At 46.1% G+C, this 15,437-nt stretch overlaps 1 protein-coding gene across 1 annotated transcript in view; it reads left to right on the top strand.

The window, feature by feature from the left end:
* FAM163B (family with sequence similarity 163 member B) overlaps positions 1 to 15,437 on the top strand; it is a 110,086-nt gene that overhangs the window by 87,230 nt on the left and 7,419 nt on the right. The window lies entirely within an intron of this gene.

Here is a 15,437-nt window from a genome sequence, read left to right as displayed (position 1 = left end):
AGAGTCGGCTTCGCTATCATGAATATGAAGTGATGTGGTCTCTAGAGTAGAGTCGGCTTCACTATCATGAATATGAAGGGGTGTGGTCTCTAGAGTAGTCGGCTTCGCTATCATGAATATGAAGGGATGTGGTCTCTAGAGTAGTCAGCTTTGCTATCATGAATATGAAGTGATGTGGTCTCTAGAGTAGAGTCGGCTTCACTGTCATGAATATGAAGGGATGTGGTCTCTAGAGTAGAGTCGGCTTCGCTATCATGAATATGAAGTGATGTGGTCTCTAGAGTAGAGTCGGCTTCGCTATCATGAATATGAAGGGATGTGGTCTCTAGAGTAGAGTCGGCTTCGCTATCATGAATATGAAGGGATGTGGTCTCTAGAGTAGAGTCGGCTTCGCTATCATGAATATGAAGTGATGTGGTCTCTAGAGTAGAGTCGGCTTCGCTATCATGAATATGAAGGGATGTGGTCTCTAGAGTAGAGTCAGCTTCGCTATGATGAATATGAAGGGATGTGGTCTCTAGAGTAGTCGGCTTCGCTATCATGAATATGAAGGGATGTGGTCTCTAGAGTAGTCAGCTTTGCTATCATGAATATGAAGGGATGTGGTCTCTAGAGTAGAGTCGGCTTCACTATCATGAATATGAAGGGGTGTGGTCTCTAGAGTAGTCGGCTTCGCTATCATGAATATGAAGGGATGTGGTCTCTAGAGTAGTCAGCTTTGCTATCATGAATATGAAGTGATGTGGTCTCTAGAGTTGGCTTCGCTATCATGAATATGAAGGGATGTGGTCTCTAGAGTAGTCGGCTTTGCTATCATAAATATGAAGGGATGTGGTCTCTAGAGTAGTCAGCTTTGCCATCATGAATATGAAGTGATGTGGTCTCTAGAGTTGGCTTCGCTATCATGAATATGAAGGGATGTGGTCTCTAGAGTAGTCGGCTTTGCTATCATAAATATGAAGGGATGTGGTCTCTAGAGTAGTCAGCTTCGCTATCATGAATATGAAGGGATGTGGTCTCTAGAGTAGAGTCGGCTTCGCTATCATGAATATGAAGGGATGTGGTCTCTAGAGTAGAGTCGGCTTTGCTATCATGAATATGAAGGGATGTGGTCTCTAGAGTAGAGTCGGCTTCGCTATCATGAATATGAAGGGATGTGGTCTCTAGAGTTGGCTTCGCTATCATGAATATGAAGGGATGTGGTCTCTAGAGTAGAGTCGGCTTCACTGTCATGAATATGAAGTGATGTGGTCTCTAGAGTAGAGTCGGCTTCGCTATCATGAATATGAAGGGATGTGGTCTCTAGAGTAGAGTCGGCTTCGCTATCATGAATATGAAGTGATGTGGTCTCTAGAGTAGAGTCGGCTTCGCTATCATGAATATGAAGGGATGTGGTCTCTAGAGTAGAGTCAGCTTCGCTATCATGAATATGAAGGGATGTGGTCTCTAGAGTAGTCGGCTTTGCTATCATAAATATGAAGGGATGTGGTCTCTAGAGTAGTCAGCTTCGCTATCATGAATATGAAGGGATGTGGTCTCTAGAGTAGAGTCGGCTTCGCTATCATGAATATGAAGGGATGTGGTCTCTAGAGTAGAGTCGGCTTCGCTATCATGAATATGAAGGGATGTGGTCTCTAGAGTAGAGTCGGCTTCACTGTCATGAATATGAAGTGATGTGGTCTCTAGAGTAGAGTCGGCTTTGCTATCATGAATATGAAGGGATGTGGTCTCTAGAGTAGAGTCGGCTTTGCTTCACTATCATGAATATGAAGGGATGTGGTCTCTAGAGTAGAGTCAGCTTCGCTATCATGACTATGAAGTGATGTGGTCTCTAGAGTAGAGTCAGCTTCACTATCATGAATATGAAGTGATGTGGTCTCTAGAGTTGGCTTCGCTATCATGAATATGAAGTGATGTGGTCTCTAGAGTTGGCTTCGCTATCATGAATATGAAGGGATGTGGTCTCTAGAGTAGAGTCAGCTTCGCTATCATGAATATGAAGGGATGTGGTCTCTAGAGTAGAGTCGGCTTCACTGTCATGAATATGAAGTGATGTGGTCTCTAGAGTAGAGTCGGCTTCGCTATCATGAATATGAAGGGATGTGGTCTCTAGAGTAGAGTCGGCTTCGCTATCATGAATATGAAGGGATGTGGTCTCTAGAGTAGAGTCGGCTTCGCTATCATGAATATGAAGGGATGTGGTCTCTAGAGTAGAGTCGGCTTCGCTATCACGAATATGAAGGGATGTGGTCTCTAGAGTAGAGTCGGCTTCGCTATCATGACTATGAAGGGATGTGGTCTCTAGAGTAGAGTCGGCTTCGCTATCATGAATATGAAGGGATGTGGTCTCTAGAGTAGTCGGCTTCGCTATCATGAATATGAAGGGATGTGGTCTCTAGAGTAGAGTCGGCTTCGCTATCATGAATATGAAGGGATGTGGTCTCTAGAGTAGAGTCGGCTTCGCTATCATGAATATGAAGGGATGTGGTCTCTAGAGTAGAGTCGGCTTCGCTATCATGAATATGAAGGGATGTGGTCTCTAGAGTAGTCGGCTTTGCTATCATAAATATGAAGGGATGTGGTCTCTAGAGTAGTCAGCTTCGCTATCATGAATATGAAGGGATGTGGTCTCTAGAGTAGAGTCGGCTTCGCTATCATGAATATGAAGGGATGTGGTCTCTAGAGTAGAGTCGGCTTTGCTATCATAAATATGAAGGGATGTGGTCTCTAGAGTAGTCAGCTTCGCTATCATGAATATGAAGGGATGTGGTCTCTAGAGTAGAGTCGGCTTCGCTATCATGAATATGAAGGGATGTGGTCTCTAGAGTAGAGTCGGCTTCACTGTCATGAATATGAAGTGATGTGGTCTCTAGAGTAGAGTCGGCTTCGCTATCATGAATATGAAGGGATGTGGTCTCTAGAGTAGAGTCGGCTTCGCTATCATGAATATGAAGGGATGTGGTCTCTAGAGTAGTCGGCTTTGCTATCATGAATATGAAGGGATGTGGTCTCTAGAGTAGAGTCGGCTTTGCTTCACTATCATGAATATGAAGGGATGTGGTCTCTAGAGTAGAGTCAGCTTCGCTATCATGACTATGAAGTGATGTGGTCTCTAGAGTTGGCTTCGCTATCATGAATATGAAGGGATGTGGTCTCTAGAGTAGAGTCGGCTTCGCTATCATGAATATGAAGGGATGTGGTCTCTAGAGTAGAGTCGGCTTCACTGTCATGAATATGAAGTGATGTGGTCTCTAGAGTTGGCTTCGCTATCATGAATATGAAGTGATGTGGTCTCTAGAGTAGAGTCGGCTTCGCTATCATGAATATGAAGGGATGTGGTCTCTAGAGTAGAGTCGGCTTCACTGTCATGAATATGAAGTGATGTGGTCTCTAGAGTAGAGTCGGCTTCGCTATCATGAATATGAAGGGATGTGGTCTCTAGAGTAGAGTCAGCTTCACTATCATGAATATGAAGGGATGTGGTCTCTAGAGTAGAGTCGGCTTCGCTATCATGAATATGAAGGGATGTGGTCTCTAGAGTAGAGTCGGCTTCACTGTCATGAATATGAAGTGATGTGGTCTCTAGAGTTGGCTTCGCTATCATGAATATGAAGTGATGTGGTCTCTAGAGTTGGCTTCGCTATCATGAATATGAAGGGATGTGGTCTCTAGAGTAGAGTCGGCTTCACTGTCATGAATATGAAGTGATGTGGTCTCTAGAGTAGAGTCGGCTTCGCTATCATGAATATGAAGGGATGTGGTCTCTAGAGTAGAGTCAGCTTCACTATCATGAATATGAAGGGATGTGGTCTCTAGAGTAGAGTCGGCTTCGCTATCATGAATATGAAGGGATGTGGTCTCTAGAGTAGAGTCGGCTTCACTGTCATGAATATGAAGTGATGTGGTCTCTAGAGTAGAGTCGGCTTCACTGTCATGAATATGAAGGGATGTGGTCTCTAGAGTAGAGTCGGCTTCGCTATCATGAATATGAAGCACCTTGGTAACGTCGCTGATCTCTAGTGATTGGATTTGGTTCACGCTCATGAATATTTAATATCAGTGATATCACTGGTCTCTAATAAAGGAACAGACTACATTGTCGTAAATGTGAGGGGTCAGTAATATCGCTGGTCTCCAGTGATTAGATAGGGTGCATTCTTGCTGGTCTCTATTGAGAAATCTGCAGTATCGCCAGTGAGATTCTGCTATATACTGTATAATCTCACAGTGCTTTGAGAAGTGACTTTTCCCTGGTGGTTCCCGGATGCAATGACGTTGGCTATTATGGGTACGGTTATTTATCATGATTTCCAACTGCCCTCTTGTCCATTATTGTAAATTTTCACCTTTTGACCTTTTACTCTTGGAGGTCAAGGGGTTTTTGAAATGCAAATGCTTTGGGGAATTGTTTACACCTTCCCTTCCCAGAAATATCCATCTACTTTGCTAATATAATTAAAGCAATTGTGTCCTGCCATTTCATTATCTTGGTATCCATTTTTCTGAATGAACAAGGGGACAAATATGAATGTAAAGGCAGTGTCCATGGTGGTCATTTCTGAATTCTCAATAGTATGTGCCTTTAGCGGAGGAAATGTTAAGTTTTTTGCACAAACAGCTTCTATTGCATGGGCTGTAGTTATCACACCCGATAAAAGTAATTTATCATACTTAAAACATTTATAGTCAATAAGGCTCATTTAACATTTGTGCGATGTGTTCTAGATGTGTTGCATTATATTTGCATATTACATGTGTTTTAGGTGTGTTAGCACTCTAGAACTCTATATAACATGCATTTTTATGAAAGTGCATCAAAGATGCAGCAAGCCGGATTTTTTCAAAGCACAGCACCAAAAAATGCACAGATACTTTGCAGGTGTGAACAGGGTGTTCTGACAAAACAGCGAACCTGGCAGAATGAGCAACCCACATCACTTCTGTTTTTTCTTTAAACCTTTATGAATTGCAGATTTTAATGAATTGCTGTTTATTTTCACAAATTGGTGTTTGGACACAACACCGGCAACCGAATAGAGTCCGGTGCACGATATTATGAGTGGAAATTGTTACTTCTTTTCGAAACTAACCAATAGTTTCGAGGTGGCGACAATTTTGTCCTCGTTAGCCGCTGTGTCCCGTGAAAACGGCAAAATCTTCCTGTACCGTACTGATGTTGTGTCCAGACACCAATTCATCCAAATCAGCAATTACTGATGGTTTAACCACTTTCAGCCCCGGACCATTTTGCTGGCTTAAGACCAGACCACTTTTTGCGATTCGGCACTGCGCCACTTTAACTGACAATTGCGCAGTCGTGCGACGTGGCTCCCAAACAAAATTGACGTCCTTTTTTTCCCCACAAATAGAACTTTCTTTTGGTGGTATTTGATTACCCCTGCGGTTTTTATTTTTTTGCGCTATAAACAAAAATAGAGTGACAATTTTGAAGAAAAAACGCATTATATTTTACTTTTTGTTATAATAAATATCCCCCAAAAATATATAAAAAAAAATTTTTTCCCTCAGTTTAGGCCGATACGTATTCTTCTACATATTTTTGGTAAAAAAAAATCACAATAAGCGATTATTGATTGGTTTGCGCAAAAGTAATAGCGTTTACAAAATAGGGGATAGTTTTATGTCAGTTTTATTAAATTTTTTTTTTTACTAGTAATGGCGGCGATCAGTCATTTTTATTGTGACTGCGACATTATGGGGGACACATCGGACATTTTTGACACACTTTTGGGACCTTTTGTCATTTATACAGCAATCACTGCTATACAAATGCAATGATTCCTGTGTAAATGACACTGGCAGTGAAGGGGTTAACCAGGGGGTGGCAGTGTAGGGGTTAAGTGTTCCTAGGGGTGTGTTACTAACTGTGGGGGACTGGGCTTTGTTTTAGTGAACACTGATCTCTGCTCCAATCACATGGAGCAGAGATCAGCGTCACTTGTTGCTAGGCAGAACAGGGAGATGCTGTTTACAAGGGCACCTCCTCGTTCAGCCGCCCCATGAGACGATTGCAGGTATCCCCGCGGCGATAGAGTCCGCGGGACCTGCGACCGGACTCACGGGGGTCCCGACCGGCACGCGAGCGCAATGGCAGGGCGGCATTTAAAACTGGACGTACCTGTACGCCAATATGCCTGCCCGTGCCATTCTGCCGACGTACATCGGGAAGTGGTTAAAGAAAGCGGAAGTATTCACAGTCCTTACCACATGTATATGTTGAGATCATAAGAATACGGATATAGGTGGACAGGATCCTCCCTTGTTTGAGATGTATTTAGAGTCCTACATTGTTGTATGGTTTCTGTATCCACTGTATGTTTTCTTGCAAAAATAAAGTATTGAAAAAAAAAAAAGAAAGCGGAAGTGACGTGGTTCAACTTTTTCCCGAGTTGCCTATTTTGTCTGGACACAGGCATTAGGGTGAATCCTGACTGTAAAGTCAGGATTTTTCCCTAGCTTGGACTGGCTGAGTATCATCAGCCGAGAGTGGGTATTAGCCAGCTGTTAGCTGAAAATGGGTCACAGGAGTGCAGAATGTTCTCCACACCTGTGGGCCATAGGAGAAGTAGGGTCAAAATAGCTTTGGCCAAACTATCCACCAAATAACCAAGAAGAGAGCCTGACTACGCCCCCCCTTTCCGCCCAACTCTTTCATTGACAGAAGCCATACTACAGCTTCTATGAATACAATCATTGAAGGAGGGGGGAGTCATCTGACTGTCCTCCTTTCATAGATCATGTACCATTCATAGAAGCTACCACATGGTTTTACCACCCCCCCCCCCCCCCAACTTTACGTGTGAATGAGCCCTAAGGCCGCGTACACATGGGCGGACTGTCTGCCCAACTAAGTTCGGCAGACAATCCGACAGACAGTCCGTTCAAAATTAGCATGAACGGACTTGACCACACACGATGAGCAGACAGTCCGCTGAAAGCGTGCGTGATGACGTGTACAGCACGTACGACGGGACTAGAAAAACGACGTCCTATACACTGCAATGCAACCTTCGGCCGTGTAAACCCTTTCTAAGCATGCGCCATACTTAGTCCGTCCAACTTGCCTACACACGAGCGGACTGTCCGCTGAAACCAAGTTTGGACGGACAAAACCAAGTTTGAACGGACTGTCTTACGGAAATTCCGTAAGACTTTGTTCGTCAGACTGTCCGCTGAAAAAGTCCGCTGAAGCCCACACACGAGCGGATTGTCCGCTGAAACACTGTTCAGCGGACTAAGTTGGGCAGACAGTCCGCCCGTGTGTATGCGGCCTTAGGGTGCTGCTGCGGAATGCAAATAATGGCTCATTCACAATTGCAGAAGGGACTGCTGCTCCTGAAAGGGGATCTGTGTATGTTTGACAGGTGGTGAGTAGGTGATAAGTTGCCTCCTCACCACCCTATTTAAACCCGTGATTGCCGTGCAATGCATGTGATTGTGACATGTTAATATGGCAATTAGAGAATTAAATCAGGTGTGAGGAGGCGACACTGGGCAACACTGTGCCCAGTGATCTTTGACTTCCCTCATGATGTTCAGGTGGATCTCCATCTCTTTATGGTTGCCTACCCCTGACCTAAACCATTAATCTATGCCCAAGTAAAATACCGTCACAGCAATAAATGCAGTATAATTGCAGTAGTGGAGTATCTAGTGTATATAAATGTATGCAAAAAAAAAGTAGAGATCTGTATACAATACACTAGATCAGGGGTGGCCAACCTTTTGAGGAGTGAGGGCTACTTTAGCGACTTGGTAACCAGTCCCGGGCCACATTTAGGGGAGCAGGCAGATGACAGGTCCGTGTCCACTCTGTATGTGCAGAGCAGACACGGACACAGCACACTCTACTCTGTGGGCTCTCCGGTCCTATCCGCCCAGACAGAAGAGGACAAATCCCCTTCTGCTTTTTTAAGTGTATCGGAATGGAGATAGGCATGTGTAAACGGGCACAAGTCTGCTCTAAAGAGGTGAATGGAGGGTTTGATTGGGTCCACCTGAAAAACAGACAGGCGGCCCAATTCGGACCGATTGTATGAAAGGGACCTAAGGCTGCTTTCACACTGATGCACTTTGGTACCTGCACCTCAACTGACCCCAATCTTCACTTCTTCCTCAGGATTCTTGCAGGTATCGCTGGCTGTTGCTGTCCCCCAGGTGGGTATGGCTGGTGGCTGCTGTGGTGGGTACTGATGGCTGGTACTGCTGGTGGGTACTGATGGCTGGTACGTCTGGTGTGTGCTGCTGGCTGGTACTGTTGGTGGGTGCTGCTGGCTGGTACTGTTGGTGGGTGCTGCTGGCTGGTACTGTTGCTGGGTACTGCTGGCTGGTACAGCTGGTACTGCTGGTGGCTACTGATGGCTGGTACAGCTGGTGGGTATTACTGACTGGTACTGCTGGTGGGTACAGCTGGCGGATACTGCTGCTGGTACTGCTGGTGTGTACTGTTGCTGGGTACTGCTGGCTGGTTCCCAACCCACCACCCCCGAGCATCAGTGTGACAGGAGTCGGCGCTGGAGGAAGCATGCAGCTGCAGTAGAGAGCAGAGCCAACGCTTCCTGTATCGCTCCTGTCACAGGCGGAGTACATTTGGTATCACTCCGGAGCCAGGGCTATACAGCTATGCTTCTTCTAGCGCCAGTGTTCTGTCAAAATAGCCAATTCATTGAGATCTCCAATCACGTCACTTCCGGTTACTGTAAACCATCAGTAATTGGATATTTCGACGACTTGCTGTTTTGACACAATACCGGCAACCGTGTACACAATATTATGAGCGGACATTGCTAGTCCGCTCCAAGACAAACCAACAAAATGGCCGCATCCGAGGCGGTAACAACTTTTTTTCTCCTTACCCGCTGCTCTGTCAAAAATGCTACATCTTCGTGTACCGTAGCGTACACGGTTGCTGGTGTGTAAAAACACGATGAATTGGATATTTTTAACAGAACACCATCTCTGTTCTTCACACTGATGCACGGGGATGGCGGGTCGGGACCTGCAATTTGGGCTTGCCGACCTGCCATCCCAGAGCAGGAGGTGGCAGGCCACATCAGAGGGCATGGGCCAGCGGTTGGGTACCCCTGCACTAGATTGATGACAGAGAAAAAGCTGCATTCCAGGTGAAATGATGCAGTTTGTCCACATGCTGTCACTGGAGGCATCATTTCATGTCTTCTTCCGATGAACACACCGATGTAAGGAGGGGGGAAAACTGATGTAAGAATGAAGGCAATACTAATGTAAGGAGGGGGGACACACTGATGTAAGGAGAGGGGGAACACTGGGGTAAGGGGGGGGCACACTGAGGTAGGGAGGGGGAACACATTGATGTAAGGAGGGGTGGTGGGGGCACTGAGGTCAGGAGGGGGGAGCACATTGAGGTAAGGAGGAGGAACACACTGATATAAGGTGGGGGAACACAGTGATGTAAGGAGGGGGGCACACCAAGGTGTAGGAGGGGGAGAAAACTAATGTAAGAATGGGAATACACTGATGTAAGGAGGGGAGCACATTGAGGTAAGGATGGGGGCATAGTGGGGTAAAGAGAGGGGGCATTAATGTAAGAGTGTGAACATACTGATGTTGGGGGGGCACACTGAGGTAAGAATGGGGAACCAGCTGATGTAAGGAGGGGGGAGGCACAATGAGGTAAGAATTGAGAACAAACTTAGGTAAGGAATATGGGTAGACCGAGGTAGGGAGCGGGGAAACACACTGAGGTAAGAAATGGGAAGACACTGAGGTAAGGAATAGGGGCACACTGAGATAGGAAGGGGGCACACTGATGTAAGGAGGGGGCACACTGAAGTAAGAAAGGGGGGGGGGCACGCTGATGTAAGGAGGTGGGCCAGTAATGTAGGAGGGTGAACACACTGATGCAAGAAGGGGAGGAGGGGACACACTGAGATAGGAATGGGGGCACACTGAGATAGGGAGGGAGGCACACTGAAGTAAGAAAGAGGGCGCACACTGATGTAAGTAGGGGGGCAGTAATGTAGGAGGGTGAAAACACTGATGTAAGGAGTGGGGAACACACTGAGGTAAGGAATAGGGACACTCCGAGGTAAGGAATAGGGACACCCTGAGGTAGGGAGGGGGGCACACTGATGTAAGGAGGGGGCACACTGATGTAAGGAGGGGGCACACTGCTGTAAGGAGGGGGCACACTGCTGTAAGGAGGGGGCACACTGCTGTAAGGAGGGGGCACACTGCTGTAAGGAGGGAGGCACAGTGATGTAAGGAGGGGGCACACTGATGTAGGGAGGGAGGTACAGTGATGTAAGGAGGGGGCACACTGATGTAAGGAGGGAGGCACAGTGATGTAAGGAGGGGGCACACTGATGTAGGGAGGGAGGTACAGTGATGTAAGGAGGGGGCACACTGATGTAAGGAGGGAGGCACAGTGATGTAAGGAGGGGGCACACTGATATAAGGAGGGAGACACAGTGAAGTAAGAAGGGGGGAGCACACTGATGTAAGGCGGTTGGTACACACATGTAAGGACAGGAACACACTGAGGTAATAATGAGGAACACACTGAGTTAAGGAAGGGGTAGGGGCTTATTGATATAAGGAGGGTGGGTACACTGAGGGAAGGAGGGAGGCATGCTGATTTAAGCAGGGAGGGTGCACAAATATAAAGAGGGGGGTCACACTAAGGTAAGAAGGGGGGTACACTGAAGTAAGAATGGGGAACACACTGCTGTAAGGAGGGGGGGGTCATACTGAGGCAAGAAGGGGTAACACAGTGATGTAAGGAGGGGGGGCACACTGAGGAAAGGAGCGGTAAAACATTGATGTAATGAGGGAGGCACACTAAGCTAAGCAGGGAGGGGACATGTTGATGTGAGAGGGGGAACACACTGATGTAAGGGGGGAGCACACAGAGGTAAGAAAGGGGGGAATCTTTCATTAGCTGAAGCCTGTGATGATTGATCTAATGGCCACACACCGACATGTTACATTTCCTACAACTGGTAATTTTTCATTGTGTAAAAAAATCTGCGCTTGGTTTGGTTCAAATAAATATGTGGTTCTCAAAAGGAAAGCTGCACTCAAACCGATCTGAATCCGCAATAAACTGGTCTTTTTTTGCCATTCTGCCTCGTGGGATGACTCTCATATCGCTTGTCTGGGGTTTACTGGGGCAGATAAATTCTCTAAGGTGGCTCATTTGCTCTCATATTGTAGGCCAGCAACAAATTACAAGACACATTCTGCAGTCCTTTAGGGTAATCTGTGAGTCACGGGTCAGATTGAGTTTGGATTCATTGTATTGTGAACACTGTGAACTGCCAAGGAGTGTCCCCTATCACAGTGTGTCAATATATTGGAAATGTAACCTGAGTTATTGTTCTTGCTCAACAGCCACATGTTGTAATGGTTACAGTCTGTCCTAGTCGTCCCCTCAGTACAGTTGTACATTTTGCATGAAATGAACATTCTTTTTATGTCCTGTTTGCTCCCAAAACACACAAATATGTACATTTTCAGCATGCAACATGTAACTAGGGAATTCATCAAAAGTCCTGCTGTCTAATGATGGCCTCTAATAGCCTAATGTTGACATCCTTTGATAACTAACATGAATGATTTTGAACCCAGTGGCCCACCTCTGATATTCCCCTGCAATTAAATTCCTTATGCCGCGTACACACGACCGGACTTTTCAACATCAAAGGTCCGACGGAATGATTCCGGCAGACCATTCGATCGTGTGTGGGCTGCAGCGGACTTTTGATTTGCAAAAATCCGACAGACTTTAGAAATGGAACAAATTTTTCCGCCGGAACTCCGACGGACAAAAAACCGACGCGAGGGCAGCTATTGGCTACTGGCTATGAACTTCCTGATTCTAGTCCGGTCGTACGTCGTCACGTTCGAATCCGTCGGACTTTGGTGTGATTGTGTGTGGCCAAGTCCGTTCATTCGGAAAGTCCGTCAGAACTCAGTCGAAAGTCTGTCGGACCTAGTCCCTCAAAGTCCGGTCGTGTGTACGCGGCATTAGTGGGAATCAGTCACTCTTGCCCATTTAGGACAGCATGACAGGTTCTCTTTTCAGGGCACCCACTGGTTCTCTTGGTGCTGTTCCCTGCAACCGTCTTTATCTGCAGAAGGGATACTTCTCTTGCAGATACATTTCCTCAAATGGGGGACCATGTGACCTTTTCCTTTTCTTCCCAGGATGCATTGCCTGGACTTGAGCAGCCAATCACTAGATCCAGATACTGTCACATGAGGAAGGGGGGAAGGTCATCAACCCTGTGTAAGCTCTGATACAGACTGACACAGAGTTAACACAGGGATTAGACTCAGTACTTCCATGGGTGTGAATGGGAAGTAGTAATGGGTGGGTGGGCACTGGGGACCCTATCAAGAGAACCTACATGGACAAAGTAACAGAATATCTATGTTACTCAGTAGTTAACCACTTGCTTACTGGGCACTTAAACCCCCCTCAGTCCCAGAACAATTTTCAGCTTTCAGCGCTGATGCACTTTGAATGACAATTGCGCGGGCATACAACACTGTACCCAAATGAAATTTTTATAATTTTTTTCCCACAAATAGAGCTTTCTTTTGGTGGTATTTAGTTACAGCTCGGAGTTTTATTTTTGCTAAACAAACAAAAAAAGATGCAAAAAAAAAAAAAAAAAAATCATGTTTTAATAGTTTGTTATAAAATTTTGCAAAAACGGGTAATTTTTCTCCTTCATTGAAGTGCGCTGATTAGGCGGCACTGATAGGCTGCACTGGTGGGCACTGATGGGCTGCATTGGTGGGCACTGATAGGCTGCACTGGTGGGCACTGATAGGCATAGTTAAGGCGGCACTAATAGGCACAGATAAGGTGGCACCGATGGGCACAGATAAGGCGGCACTGATGGGCAAAGATGGGCACAGATAAGATGGCACGGATGGGTGGCACGGATGGGCACTGATAGGTACCACTGATAGGACTGATGGGCACTGATAGGTGGCACTGATGGGCGGCACTGCTGGGCACTGATGGGCGGCACTGGGGTGCAGCACCTTTGAGGCAGATTGTGGGCACTGCTGGGTGGCACTGTGGGTGGCACTGCTGGGTGGCACTGTGGGCACTGCTGGGTGGCACTGACGGGGGGCACTTACTTTTTTTAAGTGGGGCACTGCAGGGGGCAGGTGGGCACTGTCAGGGGGCAGGTGGTCGCTAGCAGGGCTGGCCGTGATCGGGACTGATGTCCCGATCACGGCCGCCGGTGATCGGCTTTTTTTTTTCTCCTCGCGCTGTCAGCACGAGGAGGAATAATAGCCGATTACCGGCTCCGTTATATCACATGATCAGCTGTCATTGGCTGACAGCTGATCACGTGATAAGGGGTCGGGATCGACCCCTTGCACAGATCGGTGATCAGGCGAGTCTCATGGACTCGCCGATCACAGAGCGCGCCCCTCAGGGGGCGCGCAGGGCGCTCGTACACGGGACGACGTCAATAGACGTCGTCCCGGAAAAGGAGATCCGCGCTGTAGCCGTCAATTGACTATAGCGCGGATCTCAAGTGGTTAAAGAGGAGCTCTAGGTTCCTTCAAAAAAATATAAACACAATGATCTGAGTAAGGCCAGATACATATACGAATCTTACAACCTCACAGAAGCACCAAAGCCTTACTCAACATATCTTACCAAACAACTGGAAAAACCGAGATAACATCGCTCAACGTGAACGCACCCCCTTAGAAATCCGTCAAACCACCCTCTAGGAAAGCTAAATCACCACCCGGAATACAATAGAATACAAAATCCGACACCCCCATCCACAAGCTAATATTTGATACTATGTCGCCACTGTTGACGCACTTGTTTTCTTGATGAAAGATGTGAAGCCTGTGCATCTCTTTAAACCATTGGTTACATGTAACTACTGTTTTGCTCGGACAAATTTTTTCATTGTAAATTTTTCCTTGTTTTTCCTCAATAAAAGCTTTATGGAAGAAAAAAAAAAAAGAATATAAAAAAAATATAAAGCCAGCAGCCACACATACTGTAGCTACTGATTTTTGATAAAAGGACACTTATCTGTCCAGGGATCCCGTAAGGTCCTCACCCGAGCCGATTCTTCAATCGGTTTTTCGGGTGCAGGTGCCAGCATCTCTAGTAATCCGGAAGTGAAGCCTTGAGGCTTCGCAGCATGCTTTCTACTGGGCATGCCTGAGTCACACTGCATCTTGTGAATGGTCCTGTAGTCTTCCAGGACCTGTGATGTGTCCGAGAAGACTGCAGGGGAAGAAAGGGGTGGGGGGGGGTGATCTAAGCAAGAAGTGGGAGCGGGTACCTCTCAAAGCAGGTACCCACTCCCCACAAAAAGTGCCAAATGTGGCAGTGTAGGGAGGAGGGTGCAAACCAGCAGAGCTTCCCCTTTTGGATGGAGCTCCACTTTAACTTCTGGTCAGAATACCTTTTCTGGTAAGCTAAATGAAAAATATCCCTAAACAGCTCCCAAACCTTCCCTGTGGACGGATGTCACCTTCTTGATGCTACATGTGAAGTGCATTTTCTTTTCTATCCATCACTTATACAGGAGCCTGACCCGCTTCAGGTTAAAGCATTTCATATGGAACATAATGTGTTTGTTCCCCAGTGGAATGAGCTTGTTTAGGGCAGAGAACATGGCTTTCCTGGCAATGTTTTCTTCCACTGTTGAGAGATTTTCTGGAATTGGAAAAAGCTGGACCATTAATCTTGTGATCCGGCACATGATTGATATATTGTTACAATTATTCCTCACGTCTGCAGAATATTGATAAAGGCCAGAGATTCATCTTTTTTTAATCTTGGAGTCTGACGGAAATGAAACAGATTTCCAGACGCAGAACCGTAATGCCACATAACTGGGGCTTCCAAAAATAGAATGACGAGTTCATTTTCTCCAGAATAACTTGTTATGTGGTATCAATTCATGTATTTTTCCTGTTTAAATTACTTCACTGTCATTCTTTCTCTACCAGACAGGTAAACGCTTTCAACATGCTCAGAGAATAGGGATGGTCGGTGATTTACAGTCCATAGCTAACTACTTGTGTAGTAGAGCTGAGGGCTGTGTAAGGTCCAGGCCCCTATGTGACATTGTGACAGACAAGATTTTAGGGAAGATGTTGTTGTAGGTATCTGGTTAGTGAAATTTGTGTGTGTGTGTGTGTGTGTATGTATGTATGTGTGTGTATGTATATATATATATATATATGTGTGTGTATATATATATATATATATATATATATGTGTGTGTATATATATATATATGCGGCACAGTGGTGTAGTGGTTAGCACTCTCACCTCATACTCTGTATATGCTTTACTGATCCAAGTTATTTTGAATACACCAGTGCCGTTGTCCTATCATATACATTCCCCCATCGGATAGTGTCCGCTGTGTACT

The sequence above is a fragment of the Lithobates pipiens genome, unplaced genomic scaffold (assembly GCF_037356315.1).
Source record: "Lithobates pipiens isolate NorthernLeopardFrog02 unplaced genomic scaffold, aLitPip1_a1.2 Scaffold_11, whole genome shotgun sequence".
In the NCBI taxonomy this organism is placed as follows: Eukaryota; Metazoa; Chordata; class Amphibia; order Anura; family Ranidae; genus Lithobates; species Lithobates pipiens.
Note: the sequence above shows the minus strand (reverse complement) of the source record. Positions and strands in the feature narration are given on the sequence as shown.